The sequence below is a fragment of the Nuphar pumila genome, chromosome 6, assembly GCF_984573655.1.
Source record: "Nuphar pumila chromosome 6, dmNupPumi1.hap1.1, whole genome shotgun sequence".
Taxonomy (NCBI): Eukaryota; Viridiplantae; Streptophyta; class Magnoliopsida; order Nymphaeales; family Nymphaeaceae; genus Nuphar; species Nuphar pumila.
Window position 1 is genome coordinate 4,044,455 of NC_143254.1, and position 7,352 is coordinate 4,051,806.

A 7,352-nucleotide genomic window follows, 5' to 3' on the forward strand; every position below is an offset into this window, starting at 1 on the left:
AGTTTTTAAATTACACCATTAGTGATAACTCAAAGGAGTTATCACTTGCGAAAGTCATCGTAGCTGCACAAAAATAAGAGTTGATAATCTAATGAGACAATCCAGCATATTTTCGAGAAACGCATAACCATTCATTAAAAAGGGTCAATACCTACATACCATCATACAATTATTCATTAGAAAGGATCAATCGGTCATCACAAAATAACAAATAGAACAGAAGCCAAAGTTAGAGGACTAAGCACCAAAAGAAAAAAAGTCAGCTTTAACAAGGAAACAGAATAAATAAATAAATAAAAAACTATGGGCACACGTTTGGAAGCAAAAAAAAAAATCTCCAAAATAAAATTTTGCCTATAAGAAATTTTGATATGACAAATTTTTTAAATGAAATTTTTTCACTTGTTTGTGTAGCATGAGAAAAATTAAAAAAAAAATCTTAGAAAAATGAGAGAGTAGGAGGGAGTGGTGGTGGAGCTTCTCCACGATCTCTGAACAATATAAAGTAACTTGTTCATCAAGAAGATGTACTGCTTAGCCTTCTCCTTGTAAAGCTTCCATTTTTCGATAGCATTGGCCTCGAGCAAAGATGTTGATGAGAACAGCCTCCTCGCCATCGGTGAATTGCCCCCAAATACTTGATCTCATCGTCCTTCTTTGTCGATGCTCTCGCCCTCCATCAACAAGTTCAGAATTTCACTGTAACCAACCATCAACTTCAGAGTATCATTGTAATTGACATAGATATTCATCACATATCGGACCAGTGGGTGGATCGACACTCCCTACATCGGTGTCCTCGATTTCTTCCTTTGGATTGCGTCTCGAACCCCACAAGTGTCCCTTTCTTCACTTTCCCTAGGCTCACCAGCAAGCTCCTTACCTCCTTGACCAAGGGCTCCCTAGCATCGCCAGATAATAGAGCCCCTAGATTTGGCAGGACCTCTAAGGGGGCCACATACATATTCACAATCCGCGACAACTTCTCTAGTGACCTGCGCCCAATCGCGATAGCCTCGCCAAAGTTTGAAAAGTTGCAACACTGCAATCTTCACAGTTTTCATGAAGCAGACATCTCAGACGTCCTCGTCGAACTCTCCAAAGATCTAGTCACAAAGGTGGTGCACCGGAGTTGATGCTACTAATGGTAACTTCACGACATGGATCCACCATTAAATCTGAATATGGAAGACAGCAACGATCCACTATATATATATATATGGCCATTTACAAGAAAATCAATAACATGTATAATTAGATATATAAATATCAAACTCGTCAAATCCAAAACCTAATGCATGCCTTTAGTTGCAAATCTAATAAAATCAATACACCAAAATACATGTGCCACCTTGCATAACCAGAAATCTGAATAGGTACATATTCATAAATATATTCAATGGCATGAACAATAAAAATTATTAAATCTGATTATATACATCTATACTTGTTTTTTTTTATTTGCATATGAAATAAAACAAAAAATCGATGTGCCTATTCTTGGATGTAAATTCATCAAATCTGAACATGAATAAGCATATACATGTTTAAATGCATGAACCTAGAAATCAACTTGTATATTTTTCAAATTTTTGATGCATAATGAAAATCGTCCTTTATAAAAGAATAAATTTGCATATATATATATATATATATATATATATATATATATATATATATATATATATATATATATATATATATATATGTGTGTGTGTGTGTGTGTGTGTGTGTGTGCAATGCAATATGGTTTATTTACAACTAAGATTAATTATAATATCCCTTACATTGAATATGAATGTTGTACATTGGTCACAATCGAGTCTTAAGTGGCTTTAACAATAGGATTTGATCATCACACAAGCATTTTCGTACTAATACACATAACCTTTTTATATTTTGATAAATTATCAAAATACCTCGCTCAAGTTGACTCATCAAATCTCGATTTGTGTGCCCTTAATTTGACCAGAACCAGAGGATAAATCTTTTTTTTCTACGATACGAGTCTAACGCACCAAACCTCACTCAATTCTGAGTTTGAATTGCAAAGTTATGTTCATTTTACTTAATCAGATATTGGGTACACACAAGGGTAATTTGGTTATTTCAACTCTTATGATTTGACTTGACTCATCTTAGGTCAAAACAGGTTTGGTCTAAGTTTAGAATACTAGGTTTACTTAACCTAGTCTTGACCCATCTGGGTTTGGTTTAAAAACTCAATTGGATTCTTAAAATTCATAATTAATCACAAACTAGATCCATATTCAGTTCTGATCTAGATCCAAAACTATTAGACTAGATCTAGACTCACTTTTGATATGGATCTAAATTCAGTTCTGATTTGAATTCAGAACCGATCCATCCAGTCAGATCCAGATCTAGCTATGATCTAGATTCAGCACTGATCTGAACCAGATCCTGTTTTTATAATTTGAATCTAGATTTATCAGACAAGATCCAGACCCAAAATTGGGTCTGGATCTAGTTTAACTTCGATCGATCCAGACCAATTGGATTGAACTAGACTCATATCTGGTCTGATCCAGATCAGACCAGATGCAAGCAGAGAACTGAGACTCTATAAGACCCGACTCGGTCTGATTCAATTAGAATCGGTTCAGTCAATCGAGTCGAGTCTAAAATAGTTGACGTGACTTGGTCTGGACTAAACTGGACCGAGTTGGTCTTGGTCAGACCCGAATCGATCTTGGTTCACACCCAAACTGGTTCAGTTAGACTGAGTCGATCTGATTCAATACGACCGAGTTGGATCAGTTCAGTCTGAGCTGATATGGTTGATTTTTTTTTCTTGGTTCGATCTGGGTGTAACTCAAACCGCCTGGCACCCAGACCGACCCTGATCGGTAGCTAGGTATAAGGTGAAAGAGGTTGACCTTCCCCTCTTTATTGCATAGGGGCTAGCGACCAGAGTTGGTCGTCTCTCTCTCTCTCTCTTGGCAACAAGGTTGATAGCCATGGCTGCCGGCTTTGTTGTCTGAGTTTTTTTTTGCTGCAGCTTGCTGGCAGCCATGGTTGTCGGCCTTCTAACCAAACAAAAAAGAAAAAGAAGAGGATGCATACCTATGGTGGTCACCGACGATGAGCTCCTGTAACTCTCTCTCCCTCTCTCTCATTTTTTTTTCTTCTCACACTCTCTCGCTCTTTGTGTATTGAGTGCGGCAGGACGCGCACCATGAGAGTGTGAGGATAACCCTCACCCCCGCATGTTCGTTCATGGGAGGTGAGGTTTATCCTTCCCTCTTTTTTCATGTTAATAGAGGGAGATGGTTGAGTAACTGTCTTCCTCCTAAGAAACGAGGCCCAGATACTGAACTCCCAAAAATGGACAACCCAATCTCTCTATACAACAATCAAGCAGGCGAGAAAAGAGTGATATAGCCCTACCAAGATGTGATCTTGCTACAGTTTCTGAAACCCCAAACTGGTACCCCTCGAAGAAGCATCAAACAATCCAAACAAAAAACATCATAAAAAATCCACATCAACCACAACCAGAGCCGTAGAAAATCACAACTTTCAGGAGGTACCAAATGCCAAATAGAATGCAAGAAAAAGCAAAACCCCAATCATATTGGCAGACTAACAAAAAAAATGAAAATAACAATAATAACAGAAGCCACAAGGAAGAAAAATCACCTCCATCTCAGGGAGTATCATCAGGGCTGCAACCAAAAACATCGGGCATAAAAACTAAAATAAACACCATAAATCAACCAAAAGCTCCAGAATCAACAAAAAACTTCAAAGAACCAGAAATTTTACTCGAAATTCATAGCGTTTCACAGCATGTTGTTGTTGTCTGGGGGGGGGGCTGATTCTATCAGGGGGATCTTGCTACAACTGCTTGAAATCCCTCATTAGCCTCTTCCTTGCTTGAGTTGATGTAACACCCCGAAATTTCCAATTTAAAAACTGAGAAGTTTAACCCCAAATTTTTTTTTTTAAATAGCATAGCAAAAATAGTTTGGGTTTTGAAAGAGTCGGACAATTCCGACAGTATTACAGAGATAAGAAAGATGTTTGAAATAGAGTTGCATAATCATGAAATCCATTCTATGCATTGTAAATAAAACAAGTTATTAAAGCTTATACATCATGAAGGTTTAAAAATATCTCATAAGAATGAGATAAACAAAAGTTGGTTCCAAGATCGAAACTTAGTTAGAGAGGTTTGGTTCAGGGTCCTGAGGCGCATCCAGCTCTTGCACTGCCTCATTCTTCATTACCTGCGCCCCATAACAAACGGGGTCAAACTCTTGCGAGCAGGTAAGTAAAATTAAACATCATGCATTATGATAAGGCATCAATATCCATTATGTAGTATGTAACATGCAAGAGTCATATGTAATGATCATGAATTGACAACAGTAGCAAGATAATAATAAGACAGTAATAAGAACATCATGATTTCAGTATTATAATTAAATAAATTACAGCTAGCTATGTTAGTATGTGAGCAATGTTAGTATTAAGTTTTGATAGTTTTACTCTTTCGGGTACGTAGAGGTGGTCATCGCAACATCAAGAGTTACTACGGTGTTTATTATGTAAGGGGTGAATTTTGCAATAGCTTCTGCTGCCCGGATCCCTGATCCCATGCCACGGCCTCCTAGGACCGAGAGAGATAATCGGTTCATGTGCAAATTGGATTGCAATCCCTACTGCTGCAGCATCTAAGGTACACCCTCAGGTGACCGGACCTCCACGCCTCGAGTGACAGAGGTCTGAGAATGCTTTGCTCCTCATTTTTCAAGTAGGTATGACATGTAGTTATAAAACTCTACATGCGACATTTGTCACTCGAGGTATATCATCCACCCTCTCTTCGTGAACCTGTTTGTGAATGGGTGACTTGGGTGGCTCAATCTTCATTATAGGTGTTAGTAGTCATGCTCTCGTATCATACGAGGTTTAAAGGCACAACAGCCCCATACTCTCCGCAGGGTAGTATGTCATGACAAGCTCTATGCCCAGCCCAAATCACGTGCTCCCTTGGAAAAGGCATCTTGCCAGTGACGACGATAATATTAGATTTCATGTGTGAGAGTTAGTACAAGTAGTGAGACTTCATCTCACGGGGAGCAGTCACCCAGCTCTCAATAGAGCACTATTGTCATTTGCAATTTAATTCATTCTACACACATATGAGATGTTCATCATGCCTCAATGCAACAATAATTAGCATGCTATGTTAAGTGCAACAATATTTCTTCTTACAAAGGCATCATGTATGAGAGTATGAATATCAATATCACTGGCCTATATACAACATGTGCTACTTGTGCATTTCATGTGTCATGTGCACCTTTGCTTGCCTAACTCTTTTATGTTTGTAGGCATCATACATTATCACATGATATTTGGCTTCAATGTATATGCAAGCATGCAATTCAAGTATAAGTTGTATGTCTAAGCAAATGCACATTCGTCACATTTATAAGCACACGTATGTATGTTTTACATGCAACCTTACTGTATTGGACCTTAGGCTTGAGTTCATAGCGTATCTTTGCATACGTAAACTCCTTTCAACATTTATCTATAGTCTAAGTATAGACAAGCCTTAGCCTTCTCAAGGCAATGATATTCGTGAGTCGTATGGTGATTGAAATCGTAATAACCTCCATGTAGGCTTCTTGGTAGCCTCAATTCTTTGAGTATTGCACCCTCAAGGTGCGTGGTATTGCATTGAATCCTTTCTAAGGATTTGCACAAGACTCATATTATCTCAAGATTTCTTTGGTAGAATATTTTTGACATTTTCCCAAGGTGTGGTTGGGTGAATACAAACTCTTTGAAATTCATTAAGTAAATGTCAATTTACAAAGCTTTTCTTGGATAAATCCAACTTCATCTGAGTTGATTCAAATTCTAGATTCAGTTGAGAAGGATCCAAGATCTTTAGTTAGAAAATCTGAATTCAAATCCATTTGAGAAAGAACCAAGATCTAATTAAGAAAAATCCAAATCCATTTAAGATGGATCCAAGATCCAAAATTTGAAATCGAAATCCATTTAAGATGGATCCAATATTCGATTTTAGAAATCCAAATCCATTTGAGATTAATCTAAGATCCAAATTTAGAAATCCAAATCCATTTGAGATGAATCCAAGATCCAATTATGAAGATCCAAATCCAATTAAAAAGATCCAAAACCAAACCCGTTTAAGAAAGATCCGTGATCCAAATAAGAAAATCCAAATCTATTTAAGAAGGATCCATGATCCAAATTCAAATCCAGTTGAAATGGATCCAAGATCCAATTAAGAATATCCAAAACCAATTAAGAAGATCCAAAACCAAATCCATTTGAGAAAGATCCAACTAAGAAAATCCAAATCCATTTAAGAATGATCCATGATCCAAGTTTAAAAATCCAAACCCAAATCCATTTGAGGTGGATCCAAGATCCAATTAAGAATATCCAAATCTAATTAAGAAGATCCAAAACCAAATTCGTTTGAGAAAGATCCAAGATCCAATTAAGAATATCTAAATCCAAACCCATTTAAGAAAGATCCATGATCCAAATTTAGAAATCCAAATCCATTTGAGATGGATCCAAGATCCCATTAGGAAGATCCAACACCAAATCCATTTGAGAAAGATCCAATTAAGAAAATTCAAATCCATTTAAGAAGGATCCATGATCCAAATTTAGAAATCCAAATCCATTTGAGAAGGATCAAAGATCGAATTTAAAAATTCGAATCCATTTGAATTGGATCCAAGAATCCAATTTGAAATCCATAAATCTATTCAAAAACCAATAGTCATTTCAAAAGAAATCTGATTTTTATTGGATGGTATCAAGAATCTTATTTTTAATTAGAATGAACCACAACCATCATGGTTGTATGGATTTCTCAAAAAATCAAATTTTCATATCACACATATTTTGAGCATTCATTCTCCCATATCTACATGAATCAAATTTAAAAATTGAATTAAGATTTAGACATATCTTTTCATACGAATTTCCAAGAGTATAATTTTCCTCTTGTCATTAGCCCATGGATTTTCAAAAATCTTTTAAAACTTAGAATCAAACATCACTTATATAATTCTAAAATGCATGTATGCATATATCAAGAAATTGCATCATAATACTAATTAAAGATCTTCATGGTGAAAGACTATCATTAAGACATGTAATTCATTCCTCTTTTCATATAAGCATTATAACGAAAGTCATGTATTTTAAATAGGGATAATAACAAAGACAAAATCAAAAGCATAATAACAACTCATTTCATAACCCTACATGTGTTATGGAAACATTTGCCTATATGGGTGAGAATAGGAATTAGGGAAGAGAATAGA